At 58.3% G+C, this 18,454-nt stretch overlaps 1 protein-coding gene across 5 annotated transcripts in view; it reads left to right on the forward strand.

The window, feature by feature from the left end:
- The first annotated feature begins 17,048 nt into the window (after positions 1 to 17,048).
- Positions 17,049 to 18,454, forward strand: part of SLC19A1 (solute carrier family 19 member 1) — a 44,471-nt gene continuing 43,065 nt past the window's right edge. The window contains exon 1 of one of the 5 annotated variants that reach the window (XR_006584730.1): positions 17,049 to 17,195. The gene's annotated coding sequence lies outside the window, so the exon portion shown is untranslated. Of the gene's footprint in view, positions 17,196 to 17,249; positions 17,333 to 18,259; positions 18,449 to 18,454 lie in introns of those variants that run through there. The other 4 variants (XR_006584729.1, XR_006584732.1, XR_006584726.1 and 1 more) reach the window with 4 other exon arrangements.

Below are 18,454 nucleotides of genomic sequence, written 5' to 3' on the forward strand. Positions count from 1 at the left end.
CACAGCCCCCCGTGGAAGGGAGTCGCCGTGCAGAGCCCGCGCCCGAGGAGTGGGGAGGTGGGCTCGGCCCCCCGCGGACGGAGCAGCCGCGTAGATGATGTGGGACCCTCCTTCGGAGAAGAAATTCAGTCTGCGTATCAGGGCGTGCCTGGATCGTTTGCTGATGTCAGTCTGGACGTGTGCATGTGTATTTTACACGGTGGGCTATAATCCAACACGCCCTCCCTCTTGCTGGGACCGATCCAGCTCTGGCGGCCGGGAGCCCCTTCAGGTGGCTCCTGTGTCCCCCCTGACACGCCCATCGAGGTGGCGTTGTGTTGTTCGGGCACTTCCTTCCTGTCTGGGTCTACGCGTGCTCCAGGCTCACCTGGGGCATTTTCTCCCGGCCCTGGAGTCAGCCTTTCTGCCGGGGGCTGCGGTCCGTCTCAGGGGAGAAAGGTGTCAGAAGCCAAGGCCTGGGACATGACATGCCCGTGACCACCGGGCTCCCCAGCTGAAGAAGACGGAGATCTACGCGTGTACGTTAGCCATGCATTTACACGCATCCCACAGTACCTTCATGTGTAACCGTCTGTGTCCTCGGCAAGCTAAACACGAGCTCACACTGACATTCCCAGCTCCAGTCCATCACCGGGTGGGTCATTCCAGCGTCCTTCTCTTGCTTACGCGTAACCTCCTCCAAGAGTGAGACCCCCGCCTCCCGCCTCCCGCCATCCGCTCCCTTCACTGTTCAGTCCCCGCGTGCGGGTGGGCAGTGTCAGAATTAACTCGCACCCCTGGGAAACCGTGTTATCGACCAGAGCACCGTCCTTGAGTTCGGTTCCTTCTGCCTTCACTCTTAAAGACCCCACTCACCCTCACACTGGTCATTCCTACCTAGGCAGGTCGGCGGCTCACCCTCCGCAGTGAGGATCCATTACACCTTTGTGACACGGCCAGACTGCCTGCCATCTCCAACGCTCTAAATCATTTCCTAATCGGCACATAGTAACATTTCTGACCGCGTACTGGCACGGAGTCCTTCCATTTTTGCACGTCTGAAAAAGTCTATTCCACCTCCAGTCCTGCAAGACCCTTTCTCGGGTGTAGACTTGTAGGTTGAGTTTCTCTGAGCACCAAAAAGGCGTCGCCCCGCACGTCCTCACGTGCGTGTCTCAAGGACGAGCCCGCTGCCGCTCTCACCCTGGCGCCTCCGTGGGAAGCGTTTTCCTCCCCACGGCCGGTGTTACGATTTTTCTCTTTATCACTCATTCTGAGCGGCTGATGGTGATGGGTCTTAGCTTGGGGTTTGTTGGCAGTCTTGGCTCGGTGGGCTTATTTCAAATATTTGCCCCCTCTGTCTCTGGGGACTTTTCCATGGCGCCCTCGTCCCTGTTCCTTTTTAAAGTCTGTGTTTCGTGTTGCCCGGCTTCTGGCCCCGCGTCTTCAAGTTCACTAGCCTTTCTTCTGCAGTGTCTGAACTGTCATCCCATCCAGGGCGTTTTCAACTCAGGCGGCCAAGGGTTCGTCTCCACAAGTTTGAGTGGGGGTTTGTCTCTTCCGTGTCTGCCTTCGTGAAAGCTCACTCTCTCTCTAGCTTCTTGACCGTAAAAATTGTACTTATAATAAGTGCTTTAATGTCCTTGTGTACTAAACCAGTCTTCCTTGTCATTTCTGGATCTTCTTCTATGGACTGATTTTTATCCTCATTTTAGTCCTATTTTTCTGCTCTTTTGCAGGCCTGGTAATTTTCAATCGGTGCCAGAAGTATGGCTTTTCAGTGTTGCATAACAGATATTTTTACATCCCTATAAACATTCTTGAGCTTTGTTCTGGAATGCAGTTAAGTTCCTTGGAAACAGTTTGTTTTTCTCAAGGCTCGCTTTCAACGTTTAAGGCCCGAGACCAGAGCGCTAGCCTAGGGGCGTTTTCTCTCCTGCTGAGGCCAAAGCCTTCGGTGTGCTCTCCTCAGGCCCCTCGCATTCTGAGGTCCCCCCACCCCCACCCCGGCTGGAGGGAGCAGGCTTATTCCTGCCTTGCCTGAGCTCTGGGGGTGGGATTTCGCCCTCTTCTCCTGCGGTTTCCTCCCTGGCCTTGGGGATTTGGGCACTCAGCTGCACACGGCAGGGAGCCTCTGCAGATTTCTCGAATTCCCCTAGGGCGGCTCTTTTCTCTGTGGGACTTGTCCTCTGATCCCTGCCGCCTTCCCTCTCAGACTGCCAGCCTCTTCCCAACATGGGAAATCAGCTGGGCTCCCCTTCCCTGGGCTGCAGGGGGAACTCGGTTCTCCCACCCCGGGGCGCACCGTCCCATCCTTGCTGGTGTCCGGCGTCAGGAGCCTCATAGATTTCTCTCGTTTTAGTTGTTCGGCGTGTGAGACGAAGTCTGGGCTCTGTGACCGCGCCTTAGCTGGGACTGGAAGTCAGAAGAGCTGGCCTCTTGAAGAACTCCCCAGGGGCCATCGTGCATCCTAAATAGTTATTGGGGCTTCCCTCTAAGATGCGTGTGTGAGCCCGAGGGGCAGTGTGTGCGTCCGTGTGCTGCGTGTATGCTGAGGGCTGACTGTGTCAAAACAGCATCTGGTTCAGGCCTGAGCTCTCTGATGATTTGGCTTCGGATCAGGAGGAAAGTCCCACTGGTTCCGCGCACATTTCTGGAAGTTCTATCTTCCTCTGCTGCACAGGCCCCCCTGCCCCTGGTTTAGTGCAGCGTCCGGACCTTCAGCTGTGCCCACTGGGCCAAGTGCAGGGACAAGCGAGGTGCTCAGATTCACCCGGTACGATCCCGATTAAGAGGACCCTGCAGAATCAATGTTCTGGTGTCCTAAGAAAGGACAGAAAGGACACAGGTCACGCTGGTGCAACCCAGCCAAAATTTACTTTCCTGCAGATGGATGGTAAGGTATTAAAACAGAACACCTGCATTTTCGTTCTATACTTCAGTATTTTCAGCACATATACAAGGTTTTTGTCTGTTCCTTGCTTTGCCTCAGTCATGATTATCAGAAGCCATTTGCCCAAAGCTGTGTATTATTTCGACCTCACCTTCCCTCCTCTTACCAATAAGACACTCGGTGAATTCACCGTTTACAAGCACAGGCTGGGCTCGTACAGACGCCACGCGGTTCGTGTGGCCGCTGGAAGTGGACTGGGCACGCGCACTTGTGTATTCTTTCCTTTTTACGTGGTCTACACCACGCGTGGATGGAAAATGGACACATTTCCAAGTTCAGGGAAGATCCCCAACGGCAACCGGAAGTCCCGTGGGGCTCTGCGTACACGTGCCTCCTCTCAGTCCCCACCAGGGCCCCACAGTGCGGTGCGGGACGTCACCCCTGCCCCCCCTCCCCCCGCCGTCAAGAGGAAGTAGAGTCTCAGAGGAGCCACACACCTGGCCACTGTGACAGCAAACTCATGAACGGACCTTATAAATATCCACGCGTGCCAGTGAGATGGTGAACATTCAAGGCGATCGGTTCTTTGCTGCTGGTTAAAAAGAAGCTGGAAGCTCTTTGCGAGTGGATTTGGGGCAGTCTCCAAGATTCGTTAAGGTAAAAAAGGAAGGTATGGAGAGTGCCGTGGTCGGCGGCATGCACACAGGAAAGGAGGGAGAACACGTGGGTGTGTGTGGCTTTGCACCTCTGGGGTAGGCGCTCACCTGGATGGTGGCTACCTGGCGGGGGCGGGACAGGAGAGGGGCCTGGGCAGAGAAGGAGCTGGTGGGAGGGAGACATTCACTGCATAACCTTTTGTATTTGTTGACATCTGAAGTATGCATATCCTACCTACTCGATAAAAGAAAGACAAAAAACAACCTGAAATAATAACCCAAATTTTAAAAATATTTTTTGCAAGTTGGGTTGTTAAAACGTGGCATTGATTTTCACATGACTACTTTTAGTTCTTATTTTGAGCAGCTGTCACTTGTATCTCTTGCCCATTTCTTTTTTTTTTTTAATGTTTATTTATTTTGAGTGAGACAGAAAGAGAGCGCGCGGGCACACACCACCCACGCATGCACACGAGGGGGACGGGGACGGGCAGAGAGAGGGGGAAAGTCCCAAACAGGCTCCGCGATGTCAGTCAGCACAGAACGCCACGCAGGGCTCAGTCCCAGGAACCGGGAGATCATGACCTGAGCTGAAATCAAGAGTCGGTCCCTTAACCGACTGAACCACCCACGCGTCCCACCTTTGCCCATTTTCAACACACGTGCTCCCTTGTTGGTACAACACGCCATCACACACATAAACGTGCAAATACGTGTAGAGTACTTGGTAACGTGAGGACCCCTGGATAACCTGGACTTGTCCAGGTGCGAGCCCTCTCCCAGTTGAATGTAGGCGCCACCAAGGTCTTTTCCTTTAGGATTTCTGCCTTTGAAATTCTTCAGGATTTCAGTCTTAAATTTATGTGATTCTTGACTTTTACATTACAATTAAGTTTTTCTGGAATTGTCTTCCTGTATGCTCTGGAATTCGAATCTAACTCTGTCTTGCTCTGAGTGGCCACCCCTTCCCCATGGGCTCCAGCCCAAGCTGCCTCACCCTCTCCGCTGCCCCCCAGCCCCGTCGTCCTTTCCATCCCCCCTCCCCCCGCCCCAGCATCGTGCTCCACCCCGCCCCCTTTCCGGCCCCGCCCCCAGCGCTGCTGCCTCTCTGAGGTCCCCTCCTCCTTGCCCTCTCCTGCATTGCCCCCCTCCGCTGTCCGCTCTCCCCCCAGCGCCCCCTCCCGGCTCCCCTCCCCTCCCCCACCCCAGCACCTCCCTGCCCCACAACACTGTCCCCTCCACCCCCAGGACCGCCCCCGTCCCTCCCCCACCAGTGAGTCCCCTTCCCCCGTGTCCCTGTCCTGCCACGTTGAGGATACCTTCACCCCATCTGCTCCCACCGTGGTGGGTAACCCCAGCCCAGGGAGAAGCCCCTGCCGGACTCGGTGGAGGCAGGGTCTTCAGATACTGATGGCTGTGCTCACGCCCCGAGTCTTGGAGGCAGGGATGCGGCTGTGTCCTGTTTCTTCCCAGGTCCTGGGGTCAGCCCTGCTACCTTCTCATCTCCTGCTGCACACAGCTTGGGGGGGGGGGGAAGACCTGGGTCTGGGCAGTGGAGCGGCTGGCGCGGCCCGAGCCTCGAGGGAGCCTCGAGGGCAGCTGGAGAAGATCAGCTGGGTCAGCTCTGCCCCCACGGCTGGCTGCCCGTGGTGACAGGAAGTGGTCCGCGGCTGCACTGCTCACGGCAGCTGCTTAGTAGCTAAAGCACAGTGTGTGCCACTGAGGAGCTGACCTCAGTCCTATTTCGTTTGGAAGGACGCACGTGGCTGGCGGCCGCTATGCTGGACAGCACGGCTGCTGGAGAAAGTGGGGGTAGGGGAGCCCTGAACATCCGGGTGACCGAGGCAGGACCGCGGTGAGTGGAGCCCAGCCGAGCCGGGCTTGGGCTGACGGCCGGACATCTTCAGGAGGCTGGATTCCGCACGAGGAGGGGGAAGTGGGCGGCAGCTGCGGCCCGGGCTGCCCTGGGGTCTGAGCTGTTCCCACTGGCAGCCAGTCCTGGACGTGGCTCCTCTGCCTCGGGCCATGACTAGGGCGCCCAGGGGACTGCGGCCGGTCAGCCTGATGGATGGTGGCAGCTGGTCCTCAGCCTCCTGGGGTCCAGCTCCCGGGCCGCGACCTCGGGGTCTCCAGACGACCCCTGCCGTGGTCCCCATCGGGGTGTGGGTTTGAGGACCCTCACGTGCAGCTTCCGTGTCCGAGCCAGTGGAGGGACGGTGTCACCTGCTTGGGTTGACAGTGGGGCCACCTCAGGGCTAGAGGAGAGGGACACCAGGCGCCTCAGGGGTCTGTTGCACCCCCAGCCCTCCTTCTCTGTTTGAACCATTGCCACGTGCAGGTATGACTTTGGTAAATGCATTCAGAGGTCTGAGGGAGAAATGAAAGTGACTTGTCGGAGGGCAGCTGGACCGGCATCACCCAAGCGGGGGAGGTGGGCAGTGGCTACTGAGGGCCCCCCCCCCCACTGTGACTAACCCAGCGACCCCGAAGCCCTCCGACTCTTGCCCCATGCTCGGGAAGCCCGGGCATCTCCCCGGCACCGTTTCCAGCTGGACAGACCCCAGAAGCAGAGGCAGAGAGGTAATGGGCCCCCTTCCCCGGCCCCCTTTCAGCCCAGGGTGGGCCAGCAGAACATGGCCACGGCCAGCCGTGGTGAAACCCCCACCCAGTCCCCACTCCCACCCTGTCTGGATCTCAGGAGGAATCGAATGATGCCACGTTCCTGCCTGGACGGGACCCTGACCGGTGACTGGGCTCACAGCCTTCAGCTTGTCACTGGCCTGCCGCCACGGCACGGACACGTCCAGGGCAGTGGTGCCCTGCGTGGTGCCCTGAGACAGCCCCCACGGTCCCCTCGGTGCCCTGGCCAGGAGGGCAGACCAGCATCCCCGCAGGACAGGGACGCCCACAGCTGCCCCGTCTCCGGGGACAGCGTCCTGTGTTGGGACCAGGGCGACTCGAGACAAACCCTTGCCCAAATAGAGCCGTCACCCTCCCTGCCCAGGTCCCAGGTAAGAGGTGTCCAGCTGGGAGAGCAAGTGAAGGGGAGGCTGAGCCAGACCGGAACCATCCGCGGTGCTCACGTTATCCCCCGAATCAGCCCAGTGCCACCTCTCCACCCCATACGATGTGCGGGCCACTCTGTCCTCTGTCGCATGCTGCATGGCTCCCTCACCTCCCCCCGGGGTTTCTCCGGGGCCCCCACCCCAGTGCACAGCTGGGGCGAGCCCTTCCCCCACCCCTCGAGGCACACCGGAGGACCAGGCCCAGCCCACGCCTACCCCGTGGTCCTGGGCCTCCTCGAGGCCATCAGTTGCGCAGGTGGTGGAGGCTGTCGGACCCCTCGGCAAGCACAGCAGAGGCTCCCTGGGAGCGGCTAAGACAGGGCGGGCACCACGGGCACCACAGGAGCATTTGGAAGGCAGGGCCCTAAAACCACCTGGAATAGGAAGGCCGGCGGGGTGCGCTCTGAGGAGGGCTCCCAGGCAGCCAGCCTCTGTTCATTCCAGAAGTGGGGCAGGCAAGGGCACGGCCGTGGCTCTCAGGGGGCCAAGGCCGCGGGCTGCAGGTGCCGTCGCTGAGGGTCCGTGTTGCTCACGAAGCTGTGGCTCCTCATCTGAGCTGTGGTGAGCAGGCCCCTCTTCTCAGGGAGCGTCCCTGAGTCCCCTGAGGACAGTGAGGGCAGAGGGCAGACAGGGCTGCCTGGCGGGACCCTGGCACCTGTCAGGTGGAGAGCCACGGCCCCACCTGTCCCAGCCAGCACCCGAGGCCCCTGGGAGCTGTGGGTGCAGAGCGGGCAGGAGAGGGGGTGCGGGTGCAGAGAGGGCACGAAGGGGGCAGCCCAGGTCCGGCTCTGCTGATTACACACGCCCCCTTGAGGGCTTGGCTACTCTGAGCTCCTGTGCCTGATTGAGGGGCTCAACCCTAAACCCCTAATGCTGACAGTTCAGATGCCGCTTCGCATGTCTCGGGCCGCTTGGCACAGCACGTGGGGCACAGAGGGGTACTGGGTAGGCAGTGGCCCCAGATTCCTGGAAGGCACCTGGTCCTGGAGACCACCCCCCGCGCAGGACCTCGAACGTCACCCCCCGGCCCGCACACACCAGCAGCACCAAGAGGCCTCCCCGCCCCGGGACCAGGGAACCAGGCTGGTGGCCTCTAGGGAAGTCCTTTGGTGCAGCCAGGAGCCAGGTCAGTGACAGCCGCGTCCCAAATCACTCGCTCCCACAGCGCCGGTGGCAGGGGGGTGGTGGAAACCAGCGTTAGGCAGTTTCGTCAGCGTGGCGTTTCGAAAAGAATTCCATTAGCTTTAATTAGCACAGATGTAATCAATTTTAATTAGTTTTAGCTAATTTTAAACTTTTAATTAGTTAAAAACCAGGGTGTTCACATAAAAATGTCCGATTCCAGGCTTCTCGTGAGGAGTCGGCAGCACCCGGCCCCCTCCCAGGTGGGGTAGGGGTCACCCGAGCAGAGCAGAGGCCAGGCGGGATGGGGGGGGCCCGAGGAAGGCAGGGCGGGGGGCCCGAGGGAGATCCAGGGCCTGGTTTCCCAGGCCCCATCCAGACTCCTGCCTCCGTTTCCTGTTGTTTCCGCATCTGTGGAGCCTGCAGTCTTGGGCCGGCCTCTTATTTCCATCTGGGTCGGGCCAACGCGCCCTGTTTAGGCAGTGCCCCCGAAGACCCAGGGCCGGGAGAGCCCCGCCCGAGTGACTGCCCAGTGGCCACAGCCGCCCTCCTCTGGGGACACCCGTCACCTTCCCTGTCTTCAGGAAAGCACGGTTGAGGCCCCGCCAGGTTCGAGGATGCAGTGACGCCCAGAGACAGCAGAGAGCCAGTGGAACCTGCAGTCCGGGAGTCAGTGCGCAGCCGGGTCCCGAGCTGGGCACCCTCGCCCCTGCAGCCACCGTGCTGCCTGCCCGTCAATCCACTGCCTGCTCAGGGGCCCCGAACGGCAGGAGCCCGGTGTCAGTCCCAGAGCTGGAGGGCAGGTGAGGGCAGATGAAGGAAAGTCAGGGCAGGTGACGGCAGGTGACGGCCGTGTGGGACTCTGAGGCTGTACCTTTCCAATTTCACCTCTTTCTGCAAAACCTGCTACCCATCGCCCCCTCTGCCAACAGAGTCCGGCCTGTGGCCTCTTCCACCAGGATCTGGCCTCGAGGTCTGTGACCCCCACAGCTGGACTTCTTCTCAGGTGGCACCAACACAGCCAGAGCCCTGGGGGACCCCATGACAACCCCGCGTGTCGGTGACAGCCTATCATGGTGGTGTGAACCCAGTCCACCCTCTTGTCTACGCTCGGGGATGGACACGTCGCTGGGCCCCTCAGCTGGCAGAGAATTAATTCCCTGCCGGTCACTCCGTGCCACCCTCCCTGCCCTTGATGGAGCCCCGCCGAAATGCAGAAGCATGGTCACGTGCCCCTGCAAGTCCCCACTTGCTCTCCTCTTCCCACACCATGCCCGATCCCTGCCTGAGCCCCTCTGACAGCTCTGCCCCCCTGCCCACCCACCTGCCCGGCCAGAGATGGTCTGGCGGGCTTTCTGGCCCCCGAATCCAGTCTCGGCCCTCAAGATCCAGAGGGCAGCACCGTGTTGTTGCCCAAGGAACCGGGATCTGATGCCAGGAGCTGCCTGCCACCTGGTGGCCACGTCCCCTACACGGGCACGTCTCACCTACGTGGCATCCAGAAAATGGAGTAAAAGAACAGGGTTCCAGAAACAGTGGTCCAGGACAATGCTACTCAAAAATTTCAAACTAGTCAGGGGCGCCTGGGTGGCTCAGTCGGTTAAGCGTCCGACTTCGGCTCAGGTTATGATCTCACGGTCCGTGAGTTCGAGCCCCACATCAGGCTCTGTGCTGACAGCTCAGGGCCTGGAGCCCGCTTCGGATTCTGTGTCTCCCTCTCTCTCTGCCCCTCCCCCGTTCATGCTCTGTCTCTCTCTGTCTCAAAAATAAATAAACGTTAAAAAAAAAATTAAAAAAATAAAATAAAATAAAAAAATTTCAAACTAGTCAAATAACAGGATACAACATTTTTGGAGCATAAAACCATAGAACAGCCTTATAAACCCTTAATTCGTGAGGGGTCCTTCTGGGGAGGGGAGGGATGGATCAGGAGTGCTGGCTCCCCTGGTTTTCTGCGTAAAGAGTGGGAACAGGGGCGCCTGGGGGCTCAGACGGTTGAGCGTCCGGCTTCAGCTGAGGTCATGATCTCACAGTTCGTGAGTTCGAGCCCCGCCTCGGGCTCTGTGCTCTGTGCTGACAGCTCGGAGCTTGGAGCCTGCTTCGGATTCTGTGTCTCCCCTTCTCTCTGTCCCACCCACCCCCCCCACTCATGCTATGTCTCTCTCTCAAGAATAAATAAACATGAAAAAAATGAAAAGTAAATAAGTAAAAGGTGGACACAAGGCAAAGTGTTAGGATTTGATAAATCTGGGTGGTAGGTGAAAAGTAAGATAAAAAGGAAAAATATCCCAAACACTAAGAAAAATTGTCACCTGTCAGCTCGTCTGTAACAGTGTGATAGTAGTAAAGATAATAGCCCATTCACCGCAGCCAAGAGGTGGGAGAAGCCAAGTGCCCGCCGCGACGAGTGGATAAACGGCGTGGTCTAGTCGTACAATAGGATATTGTTCAGCCTTAAACAGGAAGGAAATCCTGGTTCCTGCTACAACACGGATGCATCATGAGGACATGATGCTCGCTGACACGAGCCAGACGGAGGGCAAGTATCGTGGGATTCCACTTACCCGAGTCCTGCAGTCCTCAAATGCAGGGAGCAGGGTGGTGGGCACCCGGGCCAGGCGGCGGGGGCGGGGGGGGGGCGCCGTGTGTAATCGCGACAGGGGGAAAGACAACTGGAAGAGGAGAAAACCGGGAGGCGCCCGCTGGGGGTGGTTGCCCCACAGTGTGAGAGCGCTAAGTGCCAGCGAGCTGCACACTTAAAAGTGGTTAAGTCGCTGAATTTCATGTTCTCTATATTTTATCGGAATTTTAAAAATGATAATCGCAAGGCCCAGGTTGTTGATATGACGGTGACCCTGCCCGCTGTTGGGGGGACGACGGGTGCACAGCCCGGGAGCAGCCCAGCTGGGATTCTGTCCCGGGGACCTCCTCCTGGGTGAACAGGAGGACAGGAGCATTGGCGCAAATATATTCATTATGATCTGACGCGGTAACGCGTCACCCGGACAGGTCTTAAACGCGTAATGTCCCTCGTCCTTGTACGCGGCAGTAGGAGCCGTGGGACCCCTCCAAAGAAACGGACCCTCATGACTCACCGGCCACAACAGCGGGGTGCCCCCCGCCCCCTAAGTGGGGAGGCAGCACCCACTCTGGGAGGCCCCTTCTGCCTCCAGCCAGGAGACACCCCATCACCCGGCCCCGGGCAGACACTGCCCAGCCTCTCGGTGGAGGGAAGGGTTTATTCCCACTGTTGGGCGGCTCTTCCTTGAAATGTCCTCCCAAGACTTTCACATTTGAGAGAATCTGCTCGTTTTTCTGGGAGGAAAAGGGCTTTTAAAGCTCTGGTCTTGTGTAGAAACGAACACAGAGCAGTTGTGTATCTTGTGGAGCATCCGTCCATTTCCCAAACACGGGAGCAGGGCTGGTGGATGGGCAGACACTGCCGTGACAGGCAAACCCTGCGGCCGGGGACGCGCTCAGCCCAGGCCTGGCGCCTCCGAGGACAGAGCACGGGACCCACACAGAGCGCAGCGAGGGGGCCCGATCGGCACCTGCGGGGTTCTGCTGCCTGTGTGTGGTTCCTGTCCCAGGGATGACGGGGACCGGCTGGGCCCTCCACCAGGATCCCCGGGAGGGCCTGCGCTAAGGGGACCAGGTCTCCGCACGCCTCGGGGTGCAGGGCGCTGGCCCCGGGTGCACTCCAAGCAGGAGGCCTGCCCTCCCCAGCCACACTCGCTGGACGGCGGTGACCGGCCGGTCTCCAAACGAAGAGAAACGGCGCCTTGCAAAGGGAGACGGGCCTAAAGTTACAAGCAAAATCTGTAAAATTCTAGACCTGTGTTGTCTGTTGTGGTCATTAGCTACACACAGTATTTAAGTTAAAATTCAGTTAAAAATTCGGTTCCTAGCTGCGTTTGCCATGCTCAGGCCGACTCAGACATGCCACGTTTCCGTTGTCACCGACGGTGCCGTGAGGGATGAGAACAGAGGAGAGAATTTTCCCGACCTTGGGGTGAGCAGATATTTCTCAGGAAATACCAAATGACGTTCACGAGAGGGAAACTGGCAACACCAGACTTGATCAAGATGAAACCTTCCGCAGCTCCAGTGCGCCGTCTGGCAAACACGGGCCACTCATCGCATCCAGCCGACGCGGGACTTGCGTCAGAACGCGTAAATAACCGTACAACCGAAGGCCAATAACCCCATTCTTAAAATGTGCCAAAGATTTGAGCAGACACAGAGCCAAGACGTAGAAACGACTAAGGAGCACAAGAGGATATGCTCGGTATCGGGGTCATCTGTCATCAAGGAAGGAGACATCGTATCACCCCTACTAGGAAGGCTAACGCTTAGGGAGCTGACGATACTCAGAGTTGGCGAGGATGTGGAACGCGCCGGGGTCCGATCTCTGCAAACCGCCGGTGGCTTCCTGCAAAGCTGAACGCGCACCTACACGTGCCCCGCGGTCCGCCCTCGGGCACCTGCTCACGAGAAGTGGCAACTTACGTTCACACTAAAACTTGTGCACAGATGTCTGTAACATTTTTATTCAGCATCACTAAAACTGGCCACAAGCCACGTGTCCATCGAAGAATGAAGGATAAACACGTGTGGTAGACCCTTATTGGAAAGTGCTCAGAATAGCAGGACAGACTGCCGAGGGAGACTGAGCCCAGCCTGCGTGGATCCCCCACCCGTAAAACTGTCTTGGTGGGAGGCAGAGGGGCCTCCCTGAGGCCCGGGGAGGAGCGGCCGGGAAACGCTGTCTGCTCCCTGGGTAGAAATGCTGTGTCCGGAAGGTACGCCGGTGAAGGGTGTGTTGTCAGAACCTATCGAACTACTTTTGTTCGTTGGGTGTGACTGACTGCATGTGAATTGCACCCCAATAAAATTGGTTCTTTGAAAGCCTGCACTGGGTGGGTAAAAGGCCTAAGTGGGTAAAAGGCCGGTTGGGAGTGCGGGCCTTCCCTTATCTCCCTCCCTCCGGTTGGAGGCTCCACCTCACCAAGAGGCTGGGGCGGGCAGAGGCCCTGGGTGTCGGGGAGGGGCGGCTGCCCAGGCCCTCCCTGCAGGGGAGGGGTGAAGTGGACGGAGCGCTGGCTTCTGGCCCTTGGTCACAGGTCAGGCACAGTGCCCCGGAGCCTCGAAATGGGGACACGGGTCAGGCGTGCCCCAGAGCCTCGAAATGGGGACATGGGTCAGGCGTGCCCTGGGCTGGGGACACTTGTAGCCACACAGGCCTCTGCGTGACTTTGCACACATCTCTCACAGAGACCGCCTCCCTTCTGAGGCCTGCCCCCCCGGGCTACAGACCCCGAATGCCTCCTGCACTGGGGGGTTTGTCTCTCCCTGCACCCCGGGGTGATGCACTCAGGCCAGGAATGGCCAGGGTGGTTCATGCATGACGTGGAGATCTTCCTGTCCTCACCTCGCCACCCATTCTGTTCCCGGACCCCCGCACGTCCCTCCTCGATCCCCCTTGCCGGCCTGGCACCCGGTGGTGGTTCCTGCTGGTCTGAGTCACCTCCCTGGCTCAGGGCTGCCTCCCCTGTCCGCCACAGAGACCCAGCTCTTGGACCCCCTCCCACCGCGCCCCCCCCACCCCGAGAGGCAGCAGGGGTCCTCACCCAGACCCCACTGACTCTGGCACCCTCACGTGCCAGACCCCACCGTTGACGTGACCGCCCCGTAAGTGACATTTCTGGACGTGAAGGGTGGGTTCTTGTCGCAACTTCCTTCACTATCTCGTCTTAGTCTTAAAATGAACTTGAAAGTTTACTTGCCAAGTTTCAAAAAGCCAAAAACTCCCCCCTGAGATCTGGGTCAGAACTGCGGTAAATGCGGGGCCGGGAGTGCGGATCCGGGCAGCATGGCCCTCCTAGTGGACTGAGCGTTCGCTAGGCCCCGAGGAGCCCTGCTGGCGACCTCCTGCCGGACCCCCGGGGCAGAAGGCTGCAGAACTCCAACTGGCCAGGTTTCCCTGCGATTCTCGTCTCCGTGACATCTAGTTTCACAGACGGAAGACAGGAGAATGCGGCCCAGGTGATTTTCTTTTTTGAAATCATTGCGAGCTTCAGTCTGGGTGGAAGCAACTTGATTTGGGGTCTTTTACGCTATTTTCATGGTGTTTGGTGGGAATATGTATATTCTCCTGATGCATACTGCATTTTATAAAAAAATGTTAAAAAACTCAACTGAGTAAGTTTGCAGATCTAATTGGCGTTGTTCAACACTTCGTGACTCAGGCAGCGTCCCATCCAGCAGATGGAAGGAGCTCGAGGTCGCCAAGATAGAAGGTTCTTACAGGCAAAGGAGGGGGACGAGGAAGTGAAGGTGGATGTTTCAGGCAAGGTCACCTTCCTTAGAGAAGCAGGGGTCTTATCAGGCACATTACCTTTCACCTTATCAGGAAGATTAGTTCTGACCAGGAAATTCGGAACGGATTAGCTTAAAATTCCACTCCTAGGAGAGGCTGAAACAAGAGGGCTTAGCACAAATGGTTCCATTTCGGGGCCTGTTTCTTTTTAATGATAAAATGTAAATCACTACATTTGCATTTAACGTAATGGGACTTAAGTCGTTAATATCATCATGAAGCATTTTCTGTGATCTGTCCAGTTCTGCCTCAGAAGTCAACCGACGTCCCTTCCACACCGTGCACACACTTGCATCCCTTGCACACCCAGGATTACCGTGTTTCAGTGCCACCCTGTGTGTGTCTCTCGGAGCTTCCCTGAGGATGCGGGTGTTATTAATGAGGCTCTCTCTCGCCCACTTCGCTCCTTTACCTTGAATTCGTCTTTCTCTGGTGTTAGTACTATGATACAGCCACTCTCGCCGCGCCTGCCTGAGACGCTTTCAGCCCTTCGCGCACACTTTCTCATCATTTTACTACAGGTGTGTCCCTCACGGATTTTGCTTTTCTACGCAGAGGCAGTCCACCCCATTTTGCTGACCCCTGTCCCAGCCAGCTCTGCCCAGGTTGCTCCACGAGACAGCTCTAGTGGGCACGGGAGGAGCCAGGGCCCAAGATGAAAGTCTGACTGGTGCATCTGCCCTGGTCAGCATCTCCTGACCATGGGCTAGAACCAGAGCACGGCCACGTGACCTCATGGCTTCAGGGCCCGAGCCATCCGGTGCTCGGGGAGTTCCAGAAGGAGGAGCATGTCAGCGGTGGGACGTGCAAGGGCCCGCGTGGGAGAAGGTTGCCCGACCAGCCGACCTGAGTGCAATCTCTCAGCCATCCTGCCCACCTGCTGCAGGGATGAGGTGCAGTGAGCCTGTGGGCTACACTGAAGGGCTGAGCCGTCCCCTTCCCTCAGGTTCTGAGGAAGGGGAATGTCTGCTGGCCCATTCCCTTCTTAGCAGGTTTTTTTTGGTCTTTAAATTATAAGGCTGATAATGTCCTGCCTGTGATCTTGCTGTATAAGCTTGCAATATGTCACCACTGGGGGAAACTGAATGAAGGGGACACTGGCTCTCTGTTATTTCTTACAACTGCATATGGATCTACAATGACCTCACAGTAAAAAAAGTAACCAAAAAAAAAAAAAAAACCCAAAAAAGCAAAAAACAACCTATATATCTATCTATATGTATCTATATGTATCTATATATCTATATATATCTATGTCTCTCTCTCTCTCTATATATATAGAATATATAAAAAAATAGCTACCCAGAAGTTAAAAAGTTAGAATATGCAGTGAAGAGTATTTTACTTTGCTGCATCCAGGGAAACTTTACCTATGTGAAAATTAATAAAGGGAAACCTCCTTCAGAACGGAGTCCTGAAGCCCGAGCTCTGACCCAGGACTCCTTACAAAGCCCAACTTTTCTACCCCAGCAGGGGAAGATCTTCTCCACCCCTGGCAACAAATCAGCCAATGAGAGACTGTCACGGCCCAGCCAATCAGAAACCACCACCACTCTGGCTCTTGCTTTCCTTGAAGGGTTTTCCTTCACAGCAGCCACTCCCACCTTCCTCCTTTTTGTCTGTGAAGCAACTTCGCTGTGTTCTCTGGACCTGCCTGTGGTTTTGTCATATCTTGCACATCCTGAATTTCAATTTTTCGGTTATTCTCAAATAGACTCATTTTGCTGGCAGAGTAACTGGCCACAGTTGTCACTTTGTTACAGTAGCAGGCAGCAGAAGGCATTCCTTCCTGTCCTTGCATCTGAGGATTGCCTGGCGATGGGCTGGTCCAGGCGGGCTTGCTCTTTTCCCCTTTGGACGAGTGGCCACCATGCCACCTACTCAGAGTGAGAGGAGTGATTGCCCCAACATCTGGGATCTGCTGTTCTCTCCCTGGAAGTGGATCCCACAGGGTGGCTGCCAGGTCCCTGGGCATGATGCCCTCCTGCTCTATCCAGACAGACCTCCTGGTCATTCCTTTGTCTTTGTGCCTCCCCTCATCTGCTTTGTGTCTCTCTGGGTGCATGAAACCTGGGTCCTGCCCTGCTGGGGCCAGGGAAAAGTGACCACAACAGCCCATCCTGTGTTCTGTGCATGGGGGTTGGGCTTTCGCTCCCTGGGAGAAGGACTGGCAGTCGGTCTCCCACCCTCCACTTCCCCATGAAAGTGAAAGGTAAACCTCACCTAAGTGGAGGCTGGCGGCCGGAAGGAGCCCTGGGGGTCAACCTCAAGTACAAGAATTTTCCATCAGGCCCAACAGGAGAGTCCTCCACAGGAGAGAATCCCCGGTTACAGGCCCCTGCAACTTGGCCAATGAGAAACCCTCATCGCCCTGAGCCCTTGCTTTTCCCCAAGGGACTTTCGTTCAAAACAACGCCCCCCGCTTCCTCCTTCTTCCCCACAACAACCCTGTCTTTTGTTGGACTTGCCTATGGCTTTACCACCGCCTGCATTGTCCTAAAGGGCAGTTCTGTGCCATTCCTAGATCAACTCATTTGTGCTGGTAAAACTAGCTGTTTTATTTTTAGGGTTAACCTATGGTGACCTATTGCCAAACCTCCTTTCTGCATGCTTCCTGTGGGCTGTGGGACCTGCAACCACTTCTCCCCTTAGCTCTTCTTCCTGGGAGCTTGAGATGGGTAACTGGGGGCCAGGAGGCCAGATGGCCCCTCCCATCCTCTCTGGGTTTCCTGCCCTCCCCTCCCTCTCACCACCCTGCAGCCTGGCTGGTTCTTGGTCAGTCTTGACCACCGACTGGGGACTCCCAGGAAGTACCAGTGGGGCTCAGGCACTGGGTGCATTCGGGTAGAGGCTGCTTGCTGTGACCCCGAGAGCAGGTGTCTGTGTCTTGTTGGTGCTGCAGCCAGCCTCTAAACCAAATGTGGGTCATGGTGAATCCTACTGGCTGGTGCTGCGTGGGGGTAGGGGGAAGATAATCAAAACACCAATAGTTCTGTCCTGCCTGGCACAGTGACCGATGTCCCTGGCTTGAGCTTGCGGCTTAGCCAGAAAAGGAACGTTTAAAATGAGCCAAAAAGAAAAGCACATGAACTTCTAGCTGGGTAAGGCGGGGGGGGGGGGGGGGGCAGGCCCCAGCAGGGGTCAAGGGGCCGGCACTCTTCCAAGAGGCAGTCACAGTTGGTAGGGGGGCTGGAGGGCCTGCCTCCAGGACTTGGGCTCACTGCAGCCAGGGCCGGCGGTAGGTGTGCGCAGGTCCCAGTGGACTCTGGGAGCCGCGGCCCAGTGGGGGCCCGTGAGGGGTGGTCCAATGGAGGTTCTGGGAGGAGTGGTTCAGTGGGGGCTTCATGGGGGTTTCACCGGCGGCAGGGGAACAGTTCAGAGGGAGGGGGGAAGGCCCAGTAGGGGCTCCACCTGGGATGCAATGAGAAGGCGGGGGCTGGGGAAGGTGTAGTCGGGTGGGGGCTGGAGGGGGGCAATCCAGTAGAGGCTCAGGGTGGGTGAGGGCCAGGACGGCTCAGAAGGGGCTGCGGCACGGGGAGGATCTGCTAGTCTAGTGGGATCTGCTTGTCGGCGGGGAGGGGTGACAGTCTAGTGAGGCTGTGGGCGGGGCAAGGGGGATGATCCAGAAGGGGCTGCGGAGCTGGTTGGGGGGACAGTTCAGTGGGGGCCTTGGGGGGGGTGGGAAGAGCGGTCCATGGGGGGGCTACGGCCCGGGTGCTGTCTGGTGAGGCCTGCGGGGTGGGGGAGGTGTTGGGCAGTCCGGTGGGGGCTACATCGGGGGGCAGGTGGGCGCGTGAGGGACAGTCCAGTGGAGGCGGCGGGAGGAGTGGGGGGCAGGAGGACGACCCAGCGGGGGCTGTGGCGGGCAGGGGTGGGGCGACGGTGCAGAGGGGGCTGCATGCCGGCGGGACCTCGAGGGGCGGTCGAGTGGAGGCTGGGGCCGGGGCGGGGGGGTGGTGGTGGTGCGGACGCCCCGTGGATGGGCCAGGCCCCTCACGGAGGCTCCCAGGCCCGCGCCAAGAGGCGGCCTCGTGACCCGGAGGCAGTGGCGGGGCGGGCGGACCGCGAGCCTGGGAACTAGCGCGGGGCACCTCGGCGAACGCTGCCGCGGCTGCGCGGGTCGGAGCGCGGGCGTGGCGTGGCCGGGGGCGTGGTCCCGCCGCCTTTCCCGGCAGCGCCCGCGGCCGCGGGTCATTGTGTGCGCCGGGGCAGCGCGTGCGCCCACTCCGGGTGGGTCCTCGCCCCCGCCCAGCGCTGCAGCGCGCCTTTAGGAGCGGACGCCGCCCGCCCGCCCGGGTACCTGGGGAGGCGCGCACCGGGGACCGCGGGGTGAATGACGGCCGGGGGCTGCGGGGTGAGT

The sequence above is a fragment of the Felis catus genome, chromosome C2 (assembly GCF_018350175.1).
Source record: "Felis catus isolate Fca126 chromosome C2, F.catus_Fca126_mat1.0, whole genome shotgun sequence".
NCBI lineage: Eukaryota > Metazoa > Chordata > Mammalia > Carnivora > Felidae > Felis > Felis catus.